Source organism: Scyliorhinus canicula, chromosome 1 (genome assembly GCF_902713615.1).
Source record: "Scyliorhinus canicula chromosome 1, sScyCan1.1, whole genome shotgun sequence".
Classification (NCBI taxonomy): domain Eukaryota; kingdom Metazoa; phylum Chordata; class Chondrichthyes; order Carcharhiniformes; family Scyliorhinidae; genus Scyliorhinus; species Scyliorhinus canicula.
This window is the reverse complement of record NC_052146.1, coordinates 113,093,635-113,117,527: the sequence shown is the minus strand read 5'-3', so window position 1 is coordinate 113,117,527 and position 23,893 is coordinate 113,093,635. Positions and strand designations below refer to the sequence as shown.

At 47.5% G+C, this 23,893-nt stretch overlaps 1 protein-coding gene across 2 annotated transcripts in view; it reads right to left on the bottom strand.

Annotated features, from left to right (window-relative positions):
• The window catches only part of LOC119966427 (ribosomal protein S6 kinase 2 alpha-like), a 491,201-nt gene that overhangs the window by 414,861 nt on the left and 52,447 nt on the right, over positions 1 to 23,893 (bottom strand). The gene's annotated exons all lie outside the window — the stretch shown is intronic.

Below are 23,893 nucleotides of genomic sequence, written 5' to 3'. Positions count from 1 at the left end.
TTCTTGAAGAGGGCAGCCATGACCTGATTAAATCCAGCCCTCTTCTTCGCCAGTTCTGCGCCCTCATCTTGATAGCATCATAGAATTTATAGTGCAGAACGGGGCCGTTCGGCCCATCGAGTCTGCACCGGCCCTTGGAAAGAGCACACTACTTAAGCCCATGCCTCCATCCTATCCCCGTAACCCTGTAACCCCACCTACATTTTGGATACCAAGGAGCAATTTAGCATGGCCAATTCACTTAACCTGCACAAATTTGGACTGTGGAAGGAAACCAGAGTGCCGGAGGAAACCCATACACACATGGGGAGAAAGTGCAAACTCCACATGGTCACCCGAGGCTGGAATTAAACCCGGGTCCGTGGAGCTGCGGGACAGCATGCTAACCATTGTGCCACCGTGCCGCCCTTTGTGAAATATCCATAGCTTGTTCTCGTCCCAGGTGCACTTCCTCATCTACATCGCCCAACAAAGAATCTTTTCATTATCCAGAAGGCGGTGAAATCGCACCACCATCGCCCATGGCCGCTCGCCCACTTGCGGCCTCCGCATCAGCGCCCTGTGCGCTCAGTCAGCCTCCAGGGGCCAGTTAAAGGCCCCCTCCCAAATCAACTGCTCCAACATTTTGGCCACATACATGCCGGCCTCATCACCTTCAATGCCTTTGGGCATCCCCACGATTCTCAGATTTTGCCTTCTAGAGGGTTCTCCAGATCCTCCACTTTCTCCTTCAGCTTCTTTTGGGTCTCACGCATCGCCACCAATGACTCCTCCTCGTGCTCCGCCACCACCTCCTCCACTTTCTGGAGCACCCTGCCCTGGGACTCCAGCCTCTGCTCCACTCTCACAATACCTGCTTTAACCGACTCCACCGCCTTGACCAGGTCCTTCAGGGCCTTCCTCTGGTGGCTGAATTTAACATTCAGAAATTTCACTAGCTGCTCCGTTGACCACTGGGCAGGCAGAACAAGCCCTTTATCCTCCACTATCTTAACCTGTGGCGCACCACGAAGACTCTCCTGCTCCAGCAGCTCCTTTCTTCTCGACCCACTCCTAGTTTTTGGATCCATCCACCAACCACACCACACCAACCACACAAGAGGAGTTACACCTCCTGCAAGTCTTCCTATCCAAAACTTCGCCCTCAGGCGGGGGAGGGACCGAAAAATACCACCTTGAGCGGGAACTACCAAACGTGCAACCGCTCACTCCATGGCTGCCACCGAAGTCGGAGAGAAAGACATTTTATGGACTAAATTTTCATTTCTGGGTTTTAATCCTGCCGTCGGGGTGAAATGCAGATCAGGAACCAAGGGCGGAATTCTCTGAAAATGGGGCTAAGTGTTGACGCTGTCGTAAATGCCGGAGCATTTTACGACGGCGTCATCTGGCCCCTAAGAGCAGCGATCCTGCGCCGCACAGGGGGCCAGCACGGCACTGGAGCGCTTCATGCAGCTCCAGCTGCCGATACAGGGGCCAGCGCTGCTCCGCACATGGGTTGCCTTCTCCGCGCTGGCCCTGGCCAACATGGCGGAGCCCTAAAAGGGCCCGGCGCAGAGGAACATAGGCCCCGCCTGCCGATCGGTAGGCCCCGATCGCGAGCCTGGCTACCGTGGATCGCCCCTCCCCAACACCAGGACTGTCCCCGCAGCATGGACGATGAAGTCCAACCAGGTCGGACCACATGCGAGCAACGCCTGCGGGGCTCTGGCGAACATTCGGCCCGTCGAGCGGGGAGCGCACGCACGCACGAGTCCCCGACCCGGTGTTGGATAGAGAGAAGGTTTGTCCCATTTTTTACTGGACACTCCAGGTTTCATTGAATCTGGTCTGTTCCAGTAGTGGATGCCCTTGTGTGTTATATTTTGAAGCTTGCACTGTTTGCACTTGTGACTCAGCTTGAGAAGAGGTCATCGTTAGAGGTTGGGTGATTCCAGATAGTTAGGGACCAGCTTCATTGGTTAAATGATTGCCAGAAAATCATTTCTAGCTTTGTGATTGTACCTGCGGCAAAAGGCCCCATTGTGAAGGCCTTCACAATGACCTACATGTGCGAGGTTGGCTTTTCTGTTTTCATAAAGATGAAGACGGCACAAAGGAACTGGCTGAAGTCTGCAATATGTTTATTGTCCTTGGCTCCTTTGTAGCGGACTTAAGTGAGATCTTGAGGACAAAACAGGCTCTACCTTTGACATTCAAAACATTAAGTGAACATGGCATGTGTCGCAAAGGTACGTCAGCGTTTGACGCATCACGAAGGTTGGCCACCTGCCAAGGAAAAACTGTTTGAAAAACACTGATGTAGGACACGTGTCGATATTGGCCCCAATATGTGGGAACCACAGGTTTATATCATGAGGTATGAAAGCGATGTATGGAAATTGGTACAGGGAAGGGATAGAACAGGTTAGGGATCAGTTTATAGCAGGGAGGTTTACAGGGCTAGAGGAATTGCAGAAGTTTAAATTGCCAAGGAGGAGTGAATTTAGATATTTTCAGGTGCAGGATTTTGCACAGGAGCGGCCCTCGTTCCTTCAGCTTCCAAAGCACACACTGTTAGACAAGTAGTTAACACTTGGGGGAGCTGGGAGAGAGGCGGATTGGGGAGATTTACAGGTAGCTTGTGGAGAGGGAGAAGGTACCAGTGGAGGGGATAAAGAAGAAATGGGAGAAGGAACTGGGGATTGAGCTTAGGTGGGGCACCTGGAGTGGAATGATGCACCGGATAAATACAACCTCATCCTGTGCAAAGATGAGCCTTATGTAGTTCAAGGTGGTGCATAGGACTCATATGACTCGGGCTTCAAATGAGTGAATTTTTCCCCGGAGGTGGAGGATTCATGCGAGAGATGTGGGAGGGGGCCGACGAACCATGCTCAGATGTTCTGGGGGTGTATAAAGTTGGGGGTGATGGTTCTGGGCAGTTGTTTTTGAGACCTTTTCAGAGATAGTGGCAATGAGGATGCCAGTGTGCACTTTGGTGACTTCTGGGGTTTCGGATTTGCCGGAGCTGCTGGAGGGGGAAGGGAATGACGTCATGGCTTTAGCCTCTCTGATTACCTGGCAGCGAATCCGACTGAGTCGGAGGTCAGCAGCACGGTTGGCGGTTTGGGTATTTGTATGAATTTTAAAGACTGGAGAAGATCAAGCTCGCTCAAGTAAATTCTGAAGAAAATGTGAAAATGGAGAATAAAAATATTTATTTTTAAAAACTAGTGATCTGTATATCTATATGTACACAAGGGGTTAATGTATAACAGCTAAGTAATCACGAGAGGGCTAGCACTAGAGATAGGTATAAAAAGACAGACTCAAGCCAAGATCCGCCTCTTCGTAAGGAAAATGACTAGTGACCAGAGGTAGAGAGACAGCTCAGTGCTGATGTAGTTAATCATAGTTAATTCTTATTCAATCTTGTTCATTTAACATCTAGTATAAGTGTTCTAGTATAGTATAATACATTCTAGTATAATACATTCTCAATAAATGTATTTGCTCTAATTGGAAGATGACGAGTGTTGATCAACATAGAGTTAAAGGAGACTTCCGGTGGCGGCGATGACGTAGGAAGCCACAGATTTGGGAGCTCCCATTTTAAACGGACTTTTCGACTCTTTTTAGAGCCCAAAACGGAAATTTTTCGACGTCTCCCGGTGGGAGAAGGTGTGCTGTTCGACTTTCCCCGCAGTCCATGACTCGAACTCGAAGTGGAAAGGGGGAAAACATGGCAGCAGCTCCCCAGAAAAAATGGGGGAAGGAATCCAAGATGGCGGCCGGCGGAGCTCCAGAGGAGTGGAAGCAGTGGGCCCTGGAGCAACAAGCTGCTCTCCTGCGCTGTTTTGCAGACTTCAAGGCTGAGGTACTGAGCTCTCTGCAGGAAACGAACAGAAGGCGGTCGGAGATTCAGACGACCCAGGGTGCTGACATCAAGGAGTTGCAGACGCAGGCCACTGAACGAGAGGAGGAGGCCGGGATCCTCGTGAGAAAGGTGGAGAGACACGAGGCACTCCACAAGAAGTCGCAGGAACGCTTCGAGGAGCTTGATCACCGCATGAGGCGGAAAAATCTGCGGATCTTGGGCCTTGCAGAGGGGCTGGAGGGGTCGGACCTGACAACCTACATGGCTACGATGCTGAACTCGCTACTGGGGGCCGGGTCTTTCCATCTGCCCTTGGAGCTGGAGGGAGCACACAGAGTACTGGCCAGGAGGCCTAAGGAGAATGAACCCCCGCGTGCGGTGCTGGTGAGGTTCCACCGGTTCAGTGATCGGGAGTGTGTGCTGCGCTGGGCCAAGAAGGTGAAGAGCAGCAATTGGGAGAATGGGGTAGTACGGATCTACCAGGATTGGAGTGCGGAGGTGGCTAAGCGGTGGTCTGGATTTAATCGGACGAAAGAGGTGCTTTACAGGAAAAAGATAAAGTTCGGAATGTTGCAGCCCGCGCGCCTGTGGGTAACTTATTCGGACCGGCATTATTATTTCGATTCCCCGGAGGAGGTGTGGGCCTTCGTGCGGATGGAGAAACTGGACTTGAACTAGGGGTTGGGGGGTCGGTTGTAATGTTTTATTGCTGGTTTCTGCTGTTGCTGTGTTCTCTTTTTTTTGTACTTTTGCAATTTTGATATGGTTATTTATGGGGGTGTTGTTCTGTTATGTTTTTTTGCTGTGGGGCATTGTTTGAGTTTTGTATCTTGCGGGAAGGGTTGGGGGGGTTTGTTGTATTCTATGTCGGGTTGGGGGTATGGAGTGGGGCTGGTATTTGGGAGCTGCGTCAGAAGGGTGTGGTGGGGCAGTGCGAAAGCGCGGGCTTTCCTCTGGTTTCCCGCGCTGCGGGGTGGAGACGATGACGGCGGGAGGCGGGGCCTTAACTGGTTCTTCCCCACGCTGGAGCGGTGCCTGGAGGAGGGATAGATTGGGGGATGATCCCACTTTGGGAGGGGTCGGGTTATTGGCGGGAGTTTCCGGGGTCAGCAGAAGTTAGCTGACCCACGGAAGTACAATGGAGGACGGTTCGCGGCTAGGAGGGTTCCTAGCCTGGGGGGGGAGGGGGGGAGGGGGGAAGGGGAATACCGGGTTGCTGCTGATAGGGTCAGGAAGGAGCTGGTGGGGGCTGGGGGGACAGAGGTGAGGTGTTGTCGCTGTGGGGACTGGGTCGGGCAGGGGGTGCTGGCCTGAGGGGGGCAGTCGACGGGCTATGGCTAGTCGACGGGGAAGGGGGGGGCGGGTCGCCCTCTGATTCGGTTGGTCACCTGGAATGCGAGAGGATTGAATGGGCCGGTGAAGCGGTCGATGGTACTTGCTCATCTGAAGGGGCTAAAGGCAGATGTGACAATGCTTCAGGAGACCCACCTGAAGGTGGCGAACCAGGTCCGTCTGAGGAAGGGATGGGTGGGGCAGGTTTTCCACTCTGGGTTGGATATGAAGAACCAGGGAGTGGCGTTTCTGGTGGGGAAAAATGTGTTGTTTGAGGCATCGGAGGTGGTGGCGGATAAGGGGGTTAGGTATGTTATGTTTAGGGGCAGGCTACAAGGAGAGAAGGTGGTACTTGCTAGTGTGTATGCCCCAAATTGGGACGATGCGGGCTTTATGAGGCGCATGTTGGGACGGGTCCCGGATCTGGAGGCGGGAGGTCTGATCATGGGGAGGGACTTCAATACGGTGTTGGATCCTTCACTGGATCGGTCCAGCTCTCGGACGGGTAGGAGGCCGGCGGCGGCCAAGGTACTGAGAGGGTTTATGGACCAGATGGGTGGGGTGGATCCATGGGGGTTTGTGAGGCCGAGGGCACGCGAGTACTCTTCTTCTCCCACGTACATAGGGTCTGCTCTCGGATAGACTTCTTCGTGGTGAGATGGGGACTGATTCCGAGAGTGGAGGAGGCCGAGTATTCGGCCATTGCAATCTCCGACCACGCTCCACATTGGATAGAGTTGGATATGGGGGGAGGTGCGGGAGCAGCGCCCGTTGTGGCGGCTGGATGTGGGGTTGTTGGCGGAGGAGGAGGTGTGTAGGAGGGTCCGGGCAAGTATTGAGGGGTACCTCGAGGTGAATGATATGGGGGAGGTTCAGGTGGGGGTGATCTGGGAAGCCCTGAAGGCAGTGATTCGTGGGGAGCTGATATCCATCCGGGCACACAGGGAGAGGAGCGAGAGGAGTGAGAGGGATAGACTGGTGGGAAAGATGCTGGAGGTAGACAGGAGGTATGCAGAGGTACCAGAGGAGGGACTGTTGGGGGAGAGGCACAGCCTGCAGGCTAAATTTGATTTGCTGACCACTAGAAAGGCGGAGGCACAGTGGAGGAAGGCACAAGGGGCAGTGTACGAACATGGTGAAAAGGCGAGTAGGATGCTGGCTCATCAGCTCCGCAAGCGGGATGCGGCTAAGGAAATTGCTGGAGTGAGAGACAAGAGTGGGAATGTGGTGCGGAAGGGGGTAGAGGTGAATGAGGTCTTCAAGGACTTTTACGGGGAACTGTACTGGTCGGAGCCAACGGGGGAGAGGTGGGGAATGGAGGGGTTCCTCGACGGGCTTTCTTTCCCGAAGGTGCAGGAGGAGCAGGTGGAGGGGTTGGGTGCGCCGATTGAGCTGGAGGAGCTAGTTCAGGGGATTGGGCAGATGCAGTCAGGGAAGGCACCGGGGCCGGATGGGTTCCCGGTGGAATTTTATAAAAAGTTTGTGGACCTAGTGGGCCCCTTGCTGGTGCGGACACTCAATGAAGTGTAGGAAGGGGGGACTTTGCCCCCGATGATGTCGCGGGCGCTGATCTCGTTAATCTTAAAGAGGGACAAGGACCCCCAGCAGTGTGGTTCATACAGGCCCATATCTCTCCTCAACGTAGATACCAAGGTGCTGGCAAAAATCCTGGCCACCAGGATAGAGGACTGTGTGCCAGGGGTTGTGCACGAGGACCAGACAGGTTTTGTGAAGGGAAGGCAGCTGAACACGAATGTGCGGAGATTGTTGAATGTCATCATGATGCCGGCGATTGAGGGGGAGGCAGAGATAGTGGTGGCGCTGGATGCGGAGAAGGCCTTCGATAGAGTGGAGTGGGGGTACTTATGGGAGGTGTTGGGGAGGTTTGGATTTGGTGAAGGGTTCATTAGATGGGTAAGGCTGCTATACGAGGCCCCGATGGCGTGCGTGGCCACGAATGGGAGGAGGTCGGAGTACTTCCGGCTTTACCGACGGACCAGGCAGGGTTGCCCCCTGTCCCCCTTGTTGTTTGCACTGCCAATCGAGCCGCTGGTGATGGCGTGGAGGGATTCAGAGAGGTGGAGAGGTTTTGTGCGAGGTGGGGAGGAACATAGGGTATCGTTGTATGCTGATGACCTGTTACTGTTTGTGGCGGACCCGGTGGGAGGGATGCCGGGAGTGATGATGCTGCTAGCTGAGTTTGGGACCTTTTCAGGTTATAAATTAAATTTAGGCAAGAGTGAGGTGTTTGTGGTGCACCCTGGAGACCAGGAGGAAGGAATTGGTAGGCTCCCGCTTAGGCGGGCAGGGGAGAGCTTTAGGTACCTGGGGGTGCAAGTGGCCAGGGACTGGGGGACTCTTCACAAACATAATTTCACCAGACTTGTAGATCAGATGGAGGAGGAGTTCAAGAGGTGGGACATGCTGCCATTGTCGTTGGCAGGGAGGGTACAGTCCGTCAAAATGACGGTGCTTCCGAGGTTCTTGTTCCTCTTTCAGTGCCTGCCCATCTTTATCCCCAGGGCCTTCTTTAGGAGAGTGACTAGCAGTATTTTGAGCTGTGTGTGGGCACATGGGACTCCGAGAGTGAAGAGGGTGTTCCTGGAGCGAGGGAGGGATAGAGGCGGGCTGGCGCTGCCCAGCCTTCTGGGGTACTATTGGGCTGCCAATGTGTCAATGGTGCGTAAATGGGTGATGGAGGGGGGAGGGGCGGCGTGGAAAAGAATGGAGATGGCGTCATGTAGAGGTACGAGCCTGGGTGCCATGGTAACGGTGCCGTTGCCGCTCTCCCCTAAGGAGGTTTACCACGAGCCCGGTGGTGGCGGCGACCCTAAGAATCTGGGGACAGTTGAGACGGCATCGGGGGGGAAACAGGGGGCTCGATGGAGGCTCCATTGGGTGGCAATCATCGGTTCATCCCAGGGAATAGGGATGGGGGATTTAGGGGGTGGCAGAGGGTGGGCATCAGTAAATTGAGGGACCTGTTTATTGGCGGGAGGTTTGCGGGCCTGGGGGAACTGGAAGATAAATTTGGGCTTCCCCAAGGGAACATGTTCAGATACTTGCAGGTAAAGACGTTTGCTAGGCGACAGGTAGAGGGATTCCCTTTGCTGCCCTTGCAGGGGACGATGGACAGAGTGCTTTCGGGGGTGTGGGTCGGAGAGGTGAAGGTGTCTGACATCTATACGGTAATGCTGGAGGTGGAGGAGTGGTCAGTGGAGGAGCTGAAGGCTAAATGGGAGGAGGAACTCGGGGAGCAGATAGAGGGCGGAACTTGGGAGGATGCCTTGGAGAGAGTCAACTCTTCCTCCTCATGTGCGAGGCTTAGTCTCATCCAATTTAAGGTGCTGCACCGGGCCCACATGTCCGGGCATAGTATGAGTAGGTTCTTTGGGGGTGAGGACGGGTGCACCAGATGTTCGGGTAGTCCAGCGAACCACGCCCATATGTTCTGGGCATGCCCAGCACTGGAAGAATTCTGGAAGGGGGTGGCAGGGATAGTGTCGAGAGTGGTTGGATCCAGGGTCAAACCAGGGTGGGGACTCGCGATTTGTGGAGTTGCGGTAGAGCCGGGAGTGCAGGAGGCGAAAGAGGCCGGTGTCCTGGCCTTTGCGTCCCCAGTAGCCCGACGAAGGATCTTGCTACAGTGGAAGGATGCGAGGCCCCCAAGTGTGGAAACCTGGATCAGTGACATGGCGGGATTTATAAAATTGGAAAGGGTCAAATTTGCCCTGAGAGGATCAATACGAGGGTTCTATAAACAATGGCAGCCTTTTCTGGACTTCCTGGCTCAAAGATAGGTATCAAAGGAATTCATAATTCAATGAATATATTATTCAAAGATTTTTTGCTATATTAATGAGCACAAATAGTAATGAAATAATGCTGAGCAAAGAAAATATACTTTAACTTTTGGATTTTGCAGCACAAAAGAGCATGAACAACCTCATGAAATATGGCTTTTCCTGTATTTTTCTATCATTCTTCAAATACCGAAATACCCTGGCTGCCCCACTTATCTTTAGGTCTTTCTTTAAAAAAAAGTGAACACAGTTTCTGCTCCATTTTTATCAGCAAATCCAGTCATGGACTTTACACCAAACCCTTTCAGGATTCCTTTGTCTCAACTGACTTCTACTGGTATACAAACTCTGATATCCAGCCAACACTGTCTCCCAATCACTTTAAAATTGGTTTTAGAAACTGCAGAAATGCATTGCAAATTTTAGGATTACTTTTAGATTACTTTAGAAATGTATCTTCTCACCAGGCAATTTCTTCTCAGCTTTGTCCGTGATGCCCATGAACAGTATCCTGTTCCATTTCCAGGTTTCTAGAACCAACCGTCCTTTAGTTTCTCTGTAGCTTACTTTCTTGCGTATTATTCCACTGTACTACTTCTCCTGCTTCGAGCAGAGCTGAAAGACGTTTCCTCCTTGGCTTTCTGTCTGCAACTGTACTGGCTTTCAGTAAAAAAAAACCTAAGAACAAAGGAAAGCTTTCTCTCTCTGGGAAGTGGCCTCTTGTTGCAAAGCAATGCCTTACTTGTATTTATTCTTCACACTGTGGCACTCATAGCCCTCTCTAAGCACAATAGAATCCCAGCTGGAATTGAAACATCCATAGAAATATACATAATAAATAGAAGCCGTAGGGATCATTCAGCCCTTCGAGCCTGCTCTGCCATTCATGATGATCCTGGCTGATTAAGTTCAATTCCCAGATTCTGCCTCCTCCACACCCCCCCCCCCCCCCCCCCCCCCCCACACAATCCCTTTAGCTCCAAGATCTAATTCCTTCTTGAAATTGCACTTTTTGGCCTCAACTACTTTTTGTGGTAGTGAATTCTACAGATTCATCACTCTCTAGGTGTAAACATTTCTCCTTACCCCAGTCCTAAAAAAAGGTTTACCCCTTATCCTGAAACTATGACCCCCAGTTCTGGACTCCCCACCATCGGGAACATTCTTTCTGAATTTACTCTGTCTAATCCTGTTAGAATCTAGCTATAAACGTAAATGGCACCACAATCCCAGAGAACCATAGGCTGCTCTTCCCTTTGAGAGTTGGCTGCTGTTGATTGAACCGGAGGGTAGCCACACCTCAGGCAAAGTTGAAAAGGCCGGGTCTTCATGAATAACCTCAAGCCGGTACGGGAACTGAATCCACGCAGTTGGCATCACTCCACGTCACGAACCAGCCATCCAGCCAACTGAGCTAACCAACCCCGAAACCAGCTATAGGTCTTTCCAAGCACAGAAACATTCAATTTAACCTACCAAAACTATACCTTATTTCTAATGTTTACCCATACCGATATGAATCCCTTAAAACTACATTTGCTTTCCTAACAAATATTTAACTGGAAGCAGAATTAACAACCTTGAATTAATTTGAACACTGGATGAACCAAGATGCAATTTTTGGAAAGCTAAATGACAACTCATAGAGCAACTTCTAGATTTCTGTGTTGTATCACGCATCTGCCCTTCCTGGAAGTTGCTTTGTAATTTGCACATCAGTAGCAATGAAGCCTTTTAACAATACCATTACTTTGACAGTAAATTCTGGCCCAATATATCAGATATTTTTACTAGCTATTGTAAAGAGCCGACAAAGCATTTTTTCCATTAATGCATGGATTGCAATGACTTATATTAAGTGATTAGACTTGATTTTCATACAGGGTTCAAGCCAAACTTGCGCGTGTAATTTCCTGTAATTTTAGAAAATGTGCAGAATTCCAAACGTTTGTTCATTGTATTCCAGTACAAATTAATTTAAATATTTAGATAAACTAAATGGCTTAATAATTAGCGCCAAAGGTCAAGTTTTTTTTCTTTTTAAATCTGCCTTAATTCCACATTATTGATTGTGCAGTTGTATATTGAAGTAATTTCAATGTATTTTAACCATTCCCCCAAAACAGATTACAGCATCAACATCCTTAAGTTCCATGTGAAGCCATTAATTCCAACATCGAGACTTAAAGAGATGAAACACAACAATAATCACCAATGCATTAACACACAATACAATACTTGCACATTCTATCAACAACATGATGCAATAAATGATGGGCTAGCCAGCGAGGCCCACATCCCGTAAATGAATAGCAAGAAAAACTATTTATAACTGTAGTGGCGGGCAGCACAGTGGCGCAGTGGATTAGCCCTATTGCCTCATTGCGCTGAGGTCCCAGGTTCATTCCCGGCTCTGGGCCACTGTCTGTGTGGAGTTTGCACATTCTCCCCGTGTTTGCGTGGGTTTCGCCCCCACAACCCGAAAGATGTGCAGAGTAGGTGGATTGGCCACGCTAAATTGCCCCTCAATTTTTAAAAAATGAATTGGGTAATCTAAATTTTTTTTAAAACTGTAGTGCTGCAGCAAAGACCAATCACAAGGTCATTAAGGTTTTATATATATATATATATATATATATATAAAATACTTCAAATGCACAGCAATTGCATCAAAAACTGTCCAAAACTTCCAGTGAAATTCTTCCTTATTCTTGCAATACTAGTACAGTTTGGATTGAATATTAATTATCGAATCCAAATTAGCTTTTTATGTCTCAGGAAGGTGATGAGAAAGTCTAATTTTAAAGTTTTGTTAAACATTGTTATGTTTCTTTTTAGAAAATATTTTATTGAGGCATTCATAATTTTAACAATTTTAAATATCAAATTTCACCAAGAACAAAAACACAGCAATATAACCAACAAGCCCCCCCCCCCCCCCCCCCCCCCGCCGAGCACAGATCCCAGCCAAAATGGCTTACATGAACAGTGCCACCTTCCCCAGTCCCCCCTCCATTGGTTCTCCTGCCCTCACCCGTCTCTATGCCTCCCCTTTCCACACTCACACCACCCCCCTGTTGACAGTTTAATTTTTCTTGAATAAGTCAACGAACGACTGCCACCTCAGAGCAAAAATATGGTATGGTTACGCAACAATCTGGACACTATTTTAAAATAGAGTATGCCAACATTTTCTAAGACTGTACCATTAGTACATCATTATGGAATGTTTTTAAATGCTAAACAAGTTATAGCAGATCGACAAGGGACATCCGCATGAAGCTGTAGACTTTTCAAAGTTTCCAAAATGTGGGAAATTGAAAATTGGAACTTATGGCAGTGACGGACATCCTCGGCTAGCGTGTCCTTCATCGCAGTGGGCTGCAAGATTGAAATCAGGCTTGCTCACTAACCATGACCTCCATGAATAAGATTAAATACGATTAAATACATTTAATACATGTCGAAACAGATCAGAGCCACCCGGGGGAGACCGTGAGATGCAGGAATTTCCAGATGGGTTGGAGTACCCGAGGCCAGGGGAGGGGGACAGGGCTACATTAGAAGGAGCAATAGTGCAGCAGGAGATAAAGGATGCGATTGGGAGGATGCAGTCGGGAAGGTGGCAGGGCCGGATGGGTTTCCGGTGGAATATTATAAAAAATTCAAGGATACGTTGGCACCTCTGATGGTGGGGATGTTTGAAGGGGGTGTTACCACAAACCTTGGGGCAGGCATCGATTTCACTGTTGCTAAAAAAAATAAGGATCCGACGGCGTGTGGGTCGTATAGGCCTATATCACTTCTGAATGTGGACACAAAAGTACTGGTGAAGGTACTTGCTGGTAGGCTGGAGGAGTGCCTCCCGAAAGTGATAGGTGAGGATCAGACGGGGTTTGTGAAGGGGAGGCAGCTGTTTTTGAATATCAGGAGGGTTTTGAATGTCGTTATGGCACCGGCGGAAGGGACGGAAACAGAGGTGGTTGTGGCATTGGACCGAGAAGGCATTTGACCGGGTAGAATGGGGGTACCTGATGGCAGTTCTGGAGCGGTTTGGGATTGGACCAAGGTTTGTGAACTGGGTAAAGCTATTATCTAAGGAGCCACGGGCGAGTGTCCGCACAAACAATATCAGCTGGAGATACTTTTCTCTCCACCGTGGGACGAGGCAGCGATGTCCTATGTCCCCCCCCCCCCCCCCCCCCCCCCCCCCCCCCCCCTGCTGTTTGCACTCGCGATTGAGCCGTTGGCCATCGCATTAAGAAGTTCGGGAGCATGGAAAGGAACAGTGCCGGGGGGGCTAGAGCATAGGGTGTCCTTATATGCCGACGACTTGCTGCTGTATGTGTCGGAACCGAGTGCGTCGATGGGAGGAATATTGGAGCTACTGTGCGTATTTGGGTTTTTCTCGGGGTACAAGCTGAACCTGGACAAGAGCGTCTCGGCCGGGGATGGGAGCAGGGACTCACTTTAGGTATCTGGGGGTGCAGGTGGCCCGGGAGTGGGGGAGGCTTCACAGGGAGTGGGGGAGGCTTCACAGATACAACATCACTAGTTTGGTGGGGGGAGTGAAAGCCAATCTGGCATGGTGGGATGGTCTCCCTCTGTCACTGGCGGGTCGGGTACAGGCAGTTAAAATGAATGCGTTGCCGCGATTTCTGTTTATTTTTCAATGTCTGCTGATTTTCCTGCTGAGAGTTTGGCTCAAGTTAGAATCAGAGCATGATGGGAAATGGAATGAGAGTTTGGTCAAGTTAAATCAGAGCTTGATGGGTAATGGAATGTCAGGTTTGTATACCAGCTTTGTGAAATGAATTGTTCCTGTGAGAACGCGTTATCACGACCTTGACAGTCTGTGAGAATCTGTGGTGGGAACGAAACACAGCCGGGGGAAGATTCACTCCTTAGGACTTTTTGATAAAGAATTAATATGCTATAAAACTAACTGTATTATTAATGATGGGAAGGGAATAATTACTTAAAGGAGGGGCATAATGGGCTAATTGTATCACTAATGATTTAAAGGTGTGATGGGTTTTGTAAGAATATATAGTCAACTGTAACTGAGAGAAATTAGCTTTTTCACTTGCTGTAACTCTGAGTCACAACTGTGCTACAGCCCCGCGGTAAATAAACGGTTCTTTTAAGTTATCTGGTGTTCGACTGATGATTACATCTGGAGTGCAAAATTTAGTATTATCACTGCCAAAGGCTTTTTTCAGGGAAATTGAGGGAAGGATTATCTCATTCATATGGGGAGGGAAGGTGGCCAGAATGAGAAAGATGCTGCTACAGAGGGGAAGGCAGGCAGGGGGTTTGGGTCTCCCGAACCTGATGCATTACAACTGGGCGGCCAATGTGGAGAAGGTGCGGTGCTGGGTCAGAGGGGTTGATTCCCAGTGGGTCAGAATGGAGGAGAGTTTGTGCAGGGGGTCGGGATTGAAAGCACTAGCAACAGCGCTGCTCCCGATAGCTCCGGGGAAATACTCAGGGAGTCCGGTAATAATAGCTTCATTGAGAATTTGGAGGCAGTTTCACCAACACTTCGGTTTGGGGGCAGGGTCAAGGGAAATGCCGATTGAGGGGAACCACAGATTTGAGCCAGGGAAGTGGGATGGAAGTTTTCGGAAATGGGAAGAGAAGGGAATTAAGACGCTAAAAGATTTGTTTATTACGGGTCGGTTTGCAGGATTGAGGGAGCTGGAAGCGAAGTATGAGCTGGAAGCGAAGTATGGGCTGGAGCAGGGAGAAATGTTTAGATACATGCAGGTTCAGGATTTTGCCAGGAAGGAGATAACCGAGCTTCCCGGAGGGACCGGCCTCCACATTGCTGGAGGAGGTGCTGACGACGAGGAGACTGGAGAAGGGGGTAGTGTCAGTGGTGTACGGAGCTATTTTGGAAGAGGATAAGGCACCACTGGAAAGGATCAAAGCAAAGTGGGAGGAAGAGTTGGGAGAGGATATGGAGGGGGGCTTCTGGAGTGAGGTGCTCTGGAGAGTAAATGCCTCCACCTCATGTGCGAGGTTGGGGCTGATACAGCTGAAGGTGGTATATAGAGCGCACCTCACGAGGGCGAGGATGAGCCGATTCTTTGAAGGAGTAGAAGATGTGGTGAGAGTTGCAGGGGGGGGGGGGGGAGAACCAGAGAGAGAGAGAGAGAGACTGCTAATCATGTTTATATGTTTTGGTCCTGTCCAAAGCTAGAGGAGTACTGGAAGGAGGTTTTTAGGGTAATTTCCAAGGTGATGCACGTGAAACTGGACCCGGGTCCCCGGGAGGCCATATTCGTGTTGGACCAGCCAGGGTTGGAAACGGGTGCAGAGGCAGATATCGTAGCCATCGCCTCGTAGATCGTCCGAAAGGTAGATCCTGCTGGGATGGAGAGCAGCCTCGCCACCCTGTACCCTGGCATGGTGGGGGGACCTGTTGGAATACTTGACCGTTGAGATGGTTAAGTTTGAACTGAGGGGTAGCTCGGAGGGGTTCTCCAAGTAATGGGCATTATTTATTATGCACTTTCAAGAACTGGATAACATCGAACATTAGTTGGGGGGGGGGGGGGGGGAGAGAGAGAGAGATTGTGTATATTAAGGATGACTATGGGTAATCCCTGATTCCTTTTTGTCATTTGTTTATGTAAACATGCGAGCTGATATTTGGGGGTTGGTGGGAGGATGGGATCGTTGTTATTGTTCTGGGGATTGACATATCTGTTGCTGATTATTGTTTATTGTTGGTGGGTGTAAATTCGGGAGAAAATGTAAAAAAAGGAGAATAAAAATATTTATTTAAAAAATTACATGTCGAAAATTTCATAGCAAGTTATTTTAAAAATGCTTAATCATGAATACACTAATAGGGGACTTCCGGTGACGGCGGGCGGGAGGCAGCCGCACATTGAAGGACTCCCGCTCGGCAACGGCATTTTTGGAGTCTAATGCCCGGTCCCAGGGCTAACAGGCGGAAAAAGCAGGGAGAAGGCAAAGTGAAGGAAGATGTCGAGAACAAGTAAAAGAACGGCCGTGAAAAAAGCAGCTGAAAGTCCGTTGGGGAGTGGAAAGGTCACCGTGGGGACGGCAAGAAAAATGGAGACTGGGGCACCAGGGGAGGCCGCATTGCCCACGGCTGAAGAAACTACTATGGTAATGGCCGCGGAACTCGAAAGGTAGTTCACAAAACACATGGAAGCGATAAGGAAGGAGATGGGGGTGGTATTGAAAGTGCTGGTGGAGGAGGCGATTGCCCTGGTGAGGGTGGCGGTATTGAAAGTGCTGGTGGAGGAGGCAATTGCCCTGGTGAGGGCGGCGGTATTGAGCGCAGTGACGGAGGTACGGGAGCAAGGTGAGGCGCTGAAGAAAGTGGAAGAGACATTATCGCAGCACAGTAATCAACTTACCTCGATGGGGCAGGAGATGCGGAAGATGATAGAGATCAACGAGTGTCTGCGAGCTAAAATGGACGAATTGGAAAACAGATCCAGGCAACAGAATCTGAGGATTGTGGGTCTTCCTGAAGGAGTGGAAGGCCCAAGGCTGACTGAGTATTTTGCCACGATGTTGGTGAAGCTATTGGGGAGGGGGATGATCCCTCCCGATATAAACTGGATCGGGCTCATCGGTCGTGGAGGCCTGTACCAAAGGAGAGTGAGCCACCAAGAGTAGTGACTCTGTGTTTTCGTAGGTACAGTGTGAAAGAGAAGGTCCTGTGCTGGGCAAAGCAGAAGCAGGTGGTGCAGTGGGCTGGAGCTGGTATACACATATATCAGGACTTTACGGTGGAGCTGGCGAGCTGTCTTCAGCCGGGTGAAGAAGGCGCTGTACATTAGTACGGTGCGGTGCGGCATAGTATACCTAGCCAAGTTGAAGGTGACCTACAAATCCAAGGACTTTTATTTCAGAACGGCGGAAGCAGCGGAGGAGTTTGCGAAGGCAGAAAGACTGTGGCTGAATTGAGAAGTGGTCATGTATCGATGTAGCCTCACGGAGCTGTATTTTTTCACTGCGGCGGATGAATGTGCTTAATGAGCCAACGTTGTATATACTTGGACAAGGGAAGAGAGGGAACTTTCACTTGCAATGATGGTTCTTTGGGGCTTGGGTGTGTATGCAGGGTTTGTGTGCTAAAAGGGGATTTCTTGGTTTTCCTGGGGCCGGGCAAGGGGGAAAGAGACCCGGGCGGGGTCTCCACGCTAGCCGGTTTAAGCTGGCCAGTGAACGAGAGTGAGGTGGGGGGAGGGGCTGCGGCCATCGGAGCCTGGCAGAATAGGTCCCGATGAGTCTAGCCGGGGTGGAAAGATGGGGAGGGAAGGAACAGAGGTTGGGGGAGGGAAGGAACAGAGGTTGGATTTTTGTAAGAGGAAGTGGAGGGGAGGAGCCGGGGATGGGTGGGTGTCGACTACGGTACTCTTTCGGGGATTGGATGACATTGAATGTTAGGGGTGGGGAGGACTCTATAGGTTAATGGTGACCATAGGTGATTCCTAATTCCTTTCTCTTTTATTTCTCCTTTGTTTGCCCCGCCGTGCGATGGTTTGTTCTATTTGATGCTTATATTGTCAGGTGGGTCGTTGCTTGGAGTGGTGGGAGGATGGGATCGTTGTTGTTGATAAGGAAATTGACTTTGTATTTGTTGCCATTTACTGCTCGTGGGTGGGGTGTAAATTCTGGAGAAAATGTGAAAATGGAGAACAAAAATAGTTTACAAAAAAAAAAGAATATACTAATAGAACTATCAACTTCAAATGGTGAAAACAAAATATATTTACACTTTGGATGCAGAGGGAGCACACGGCTCTCACAGTCAGTGTTGTGTGCTATCAGCATGCACCTCACTTCACTTGCCCTTGCTTTACGTATGCATCACTTCAGTCATACCGGGAGGGACAAAACGACACCGATGGAAATCAACAGAATGTGGCAACAGTCAACAAAATGCCTCATGGGCGACACTCAAAACCCAGATGGGCCTCATGTACAGACAAAAGACAAGTACAACACTGGGGATAAAGATTTCAGAGTAAAAGCCAACTGTTGCTCCATGAACGCATATGAACATGTAGAAACAAACCTGCAGCAAAGTTTCTCTGATGTAATGTTGCCTGAAAGAGCACCAGAAGTGGCAAGCGGAGGTAAAAGTTAGTTTAAAATCAGTTTCCTTTACAACTAGGATTTACACCTCCTAAAAAAAAGGAGCAACTTATTTAATAAAATAAGGGTGACACAGTGGTCAGCACTGCTCCCCTACAACGCCAGGGACCCGGGTTCATTTCTGGCCTTGGGTGATTGTGCGGAGTTCGCACATTCTCCCTATGTCTGCGTGTGTTTCCTCTGGGTGCTCCAGTTTCCTCCCACAGTCCAAAGATATGCAGTTAAGTGGATTGCCCATGATAAAATTGCCCCTTAGTGACCCAGGTTGGGCAGGTTAGGTGGGGTTACGGGAATAGAGTGAGGGTGTGGACCTGGATAGGGTGCCCTTTCAGAGTATCAGTAAAGACTCAATGGACCGAATGGCCTCCTTCTGCTCTGTCGGGATTCTAGGTTAAAAAATACAAGCTTCCCAATGAGGGTGAAGAACCTCCCCAACTTGAGGTTCAAGAAGAAAAAGTGAAGAAGAAAACATGAAATAAGAACATAAACAACATAAAAGAAATGCTTGCATCAGGTCAGGGGAGGAAAAGGTGCCCAGGAAAATCCTCCCATGCCCTATTCCTGTATTCCTTGATATCCTCAACAGAATTAATCTCCATCAACAAAGTTAATTCAGCTCATTGCTATTTGTGGAATATTGCCAAATGAAAATGGCTGCCACATTAATCTACATAAAATTAAGCACTGCATTTAAAATCAATTTTTTTTTTTACTATTTTGAAACATTTCCAAAAGATAAGTTTCTGAATAAAAGCAAGACTTGTGTTTTGTTTTTTCTTCTGCATCTACCAAATCATAATCTCCACACTATGGAAGAATTGAACAGAACAGATAGAAGCAATGTGTCCAATAGTTGAGTGATCCAAAATGAAAAACCATATATACAAGATTAAATGCAAGAGATTTAGAACAGAAAGCAGATGCGCATTACAGTCATAGATGTCCATCTCCACTTTTGAAAGATGACTACTACATTAAAGACTAGACACTGCCAGTCAGTTCAGCTGATCTGCTTCATGCAACTGAAAGTCTACAGACAATAATTTCATGCTCGAAGAGAAGAACCAATAGTTGAAATGAACTGCCTTTTTTTTTTGAAAACCTCGTCAAAAATATAGAATATAAAGATGTTGTGTCATTGCCAATTTTAAGCTCCCTCTCTCTACATTTAACTGTATTAAAGAATAACGGATTCGGTTCCATAAATCACAGGAGAATAATGCTATTCAATTGCAGTTTAAAGAAACAGCTTCCAGTCAGTTTATATGCTTTTCGTAGGCATCTACCTACTTTATTTATGCTTTTAATACTGCGTCTATGAACACAGCCATCTTTCCATGTTGTTACGACAACATTAAGCACACTTCCATTCATCCATGTGTGCTCTACCCAAAGGCAGGCCCTTGGCTCACCATTTGCTGATGCAGCACTCAGCCATTTCCTTCGGGGTTTTTTTTCAATGGTGGTTTGCCATTGCCTTCCACTCTCTGGGGCAGGGCAATGTGGCAGGTCCCAAGTATACCTCAGCTGGAACACAAATCTAACTTGGCCAGTTGGCATTATTCTGAACCACATGCTATCCATCTAGCCAACTGAACCAACCAGCCCCTTAAGCACCCTTTACTACAACGATAAAGTATTCCTACAAAGAGCTGAATCATCACTTGGCATGTCACTCCAATCATTCCAGCGATATTTGCAGCTACTATGCTGTCCACATGACCTGAGCATAATCTTCATCTGGAGTGCATAAACTGTCTACTCAAAGGAGCTTCTCAGTTTACATGCACCGCCAGGCATATTCCCAAACATCAGCATTCCAACTGCAAATTTCTATCAACTAAAAATCATGCAATCGCCCTTCTCCCATCTACAACAGCCTGCACTTATAAAGCACTATCAAAATAGTAAAATTTCCCAAGGTGTGTTTCAAAGACGTGCTGCCAAAAGAAAATTGAAATAGAGGCCCATACGATGTCAGGTTGAATACAGTAAAGGAAGCAGCCATTCATCCATAGCATCCATGCCAGCTCTCTAAGAACAATTCAGCTGGTCCCACTTCCCATACTTACCCCATAATCCTGCAATGTTTATCTTCAGGTGCTTAACTAATTCCCTTTTGGAATCCACAACTGAATCTGCCTCACCACCCCCTCAGATAGCACATTTCAGATTCTAACCACTCTGTATAAAAAATATTCACGACACCTTAGATTGTTTTGGCAATCACCTTAAATCTTGTACCCTGGGCTCCTGGAGAAACTGTTTCTCCCCATGCATGCTGTCCAGTATCCCAGTATTTTGCTTTCATATTAGTATTTTGTTTGAGTGGCAGGAAGGTAAACAAAATCATATTACACTTTAAACACAACAAAAATAACAAACTTTGGCACTAAAAAATCTCTTGTTTAACTATTAGGATGAATGCTCAAAACTTAGCACTCAATTAAATGCCATTTGATTTTTACAATTACATATTTGCTTGCAGAGATTTCCAGGAGCCACCATATTGTCACCCACAACACTAATTGGTATACGGTGACGGGCTGGCTGCCACTCAATGATAGGTTGCCATAACTCAGATGCCCTGCAATGAGAAAAAAAAATTGCATTCCAATTGTCCTGACCTGAAAGTCTTATTGTATTTATTTAGCAGCCTCTCATGCTCATGCTAAAGGGTGGCACAGTGCCTCACAGCGCAAGGGGCCCAGGTTCTATTCCAGCCTTGGGTGACTGTGTGGAGTTCGCACTTTCTCCCAGTGTCTGTATGGGTTTCCTCCAGATGCTCCGGATTCCTCCCACAGTCCAAGATTGTGCAGGTGGATTGGCTATGCTAAATTGCCCTTAGTGTCAAAGCATGTGTAGGTTATGTGGGGTTACAGGTATTGGGCGGAGGATTACCCAAGTACTGTGCTTTTTCAGAAGGTTGGTGCCGATTCGACGTGCCGAATGGCTTACTTCTGCACTGTAGGAATTCGAATCATAGAATCCAGACAATGCAAGAGGCCATTTGGCCCATCGAGTCTACACCAACCCGCTGAAAGCACTCTACCTTGGCCCACTCCCCCTTAATCCCACTTAACTTGCACATCCCTGGACACTAAGGGGCGATTTTTCATAGCCAATCCACCTAACTGGCATATCTTTGGACTGTGGGGGGGAAACTGGAGCACACAGAGGAAACCCATGCCGACATGGAGGAAAAGTGCAAACTCCACACAGACAGTTATCCAAGGTTGGAATTGAACCCAGGTCCCTGGCATTGTGAGGCAGCAGTGCTAACCAGTGTGCTGACCTGGTTGTATTCTATGGTTCTATAATAACTTCAGAAGTTATTGGGACGGCAGTTCCCAAACATCTATTAAGCTCACCTAAGTCACATAATTCATTTTCCGATAGACTAATCTTCTACCCAAATTCTCTCCACCATGGTATTTGATGATGATATTACCGCCACCAATTACACAACAAACATACTCAGCACCTAATGCAGCAAACCTCTACAGCTCTAGCACCACATCAATGCTCCATCCCACAATCTAACCAAATGGGTTTGAATGAGAAGGCTTTTGGCACCAATATACAGCCTTGAGAGAGCAAATTTATTGAACAACAGATTACTGATCCATTGATTATCTTTTTAAATAATTTTGGACATGGCATTAAAAAGAGAATATGTTGCAGATATTGATCTGAATTGCTGGGTGAAACATTTTTGCAATAATATTTGAAAATCACACTAAGGTTCCTTGCTGACACCATTTTGTTTAAAAGCAAAAGCACTGCAACAATGGTAAGTAATATTTTAAAAGACAGCAACACAACAGATCAAGAGAATCATCTGCTGATACCAAAATCTCCAGTTTAAATTGCCTAGAAACATCCTTCAATAATAATGCTGTTCCATTAGGAATAATGGGCACCCTTGGCAGTATTAACGCTCTCAGTTGTCGGTATTACAAACATAATCAACATTAGATCATAACTAATCTTTTTTTTTAAATGTTCAAGTTAATTACACCCAGAATTTCTTACATATTGAGTTTAAACAGCGAACAAATCAGCATGTATGTCACTGTCACATACAGGCTTGGATATTAAATATTCCATCACTGCACGAAGAGACTGACAATGAAATTATTCTTTCCATCTTAACCTCTACTCGAGGCTCTACTCGAGGCATGAGAAAATTAAACCAAAGTATTTGCTATGCTGCAGGTCAGGCACAAGTCCACACACATCTTTTAACGGGCAGATGTTTCATAATTGATAATGTTTCCATTTGTCCCAACCTCACATGCCTTTGAAAGTCAAAGAACTTATTCAACTCCATTGAATAGTGCAGAAGACAGGTACGGTCTCTGTTTTGCTGATTTAGCCCATTCCATTTCTGATCGAGCCATACTGATTGGAATGACCTATATGGGAGGGAGGATATAAGGAGCAAGGAAATAAATAGGACATTTGGATCCAAAAGACAATTACCATCTTGCTGAAAATTGTATGTGTATATATAATACACATTAATTTCTCTGTATGAGGAGTGTCAGTTGGCAATGGAATTCAGTATGATAACATCCATAATTGAATAGCCTGTCAACTGTTCAGACTCATTTATGGAGAATGCGTATTTGGAATAGGTACCAGAAAGGTACTAGTGCCCAAGTAATTCTACTCCAGCATAAATCTGAATCTTCAGGCGAAGTGAAATGAGGAAGGTGGGGCAGAAGGGAACGCTGCTCAGATAATGAGGTATTAAAAAGAGCAACAATAAGTAACAAACAGTAAGTGATCAATTGGGAGAAAACAAAAATTAGAACTAAACTCATGTATAAAGTGAAATATTAATATTCACAAAGATCCTCTGGGAACTAACATCAACGCAATTGTTTAAATCAATATTTAGATACCTTGACTAATGTAAAAGGCATTAATGCCTCAGGAAAATTTGGACTGTGGTCAAGCCTAATTAGCTTCAACAACTGTTTCTGCTTCACATTATTTATTTGTCACCAATAAGAGTAGACATATTCATTGCAGCATTAATTACTGTGATTTAATTTTAACAAGTCATCTCAACAACACTTTTCTCTGAAGTCCATACAATGACTAAATGTTTGCGTACTGCCATTCAAATAATCAGCTAACAAATATCCTGATGATTTTGCATGGATGCCATTGCCTGTCTTTAACACAGAACTCAGTTGGGGAAGGCTACTCGGACTTCCATTGCTTCACATACAATTTGAGATTTACAGAACTTATATCAGTATATTATCTATAGCTGTCTCAGCTAAAAATCACACAAACTATTGAGAATGGATTTAAATAGAGCCTTTTATTTAGTCAAGAAAATCCTCCAAAACAAGTGCTTCAATAAAGTACAGCTGCGCCAAAATATTTGCTATTGTTTTTTTAGAAATTTAAAGTACCCAATTAATTTTTTTCCAATTTAGGGGGCAATTTAGCGTGGCCTGCCCTGCACATCTTTGGGATGTGGGGGTGAGATTCATGCATGCACGGGGAGAATGTGAAAACTCCACACGGACAGTGACCCGGGGCCGGGAATGAACCTGGGTCCTCGGCGCCGTGAGGCAGCAGTGCTAACCACTGCGCCACCATGCAGCCCTGAAAAATAATGGTTTATAACAGTTTACAAATGTGTACCAAAGTTTTCAGTTATGACTGAACTGTTTCCCCATATCCTACATTTTAAAATTTGAATGTCAGACTTTCATCTCAGCCTGCGTAA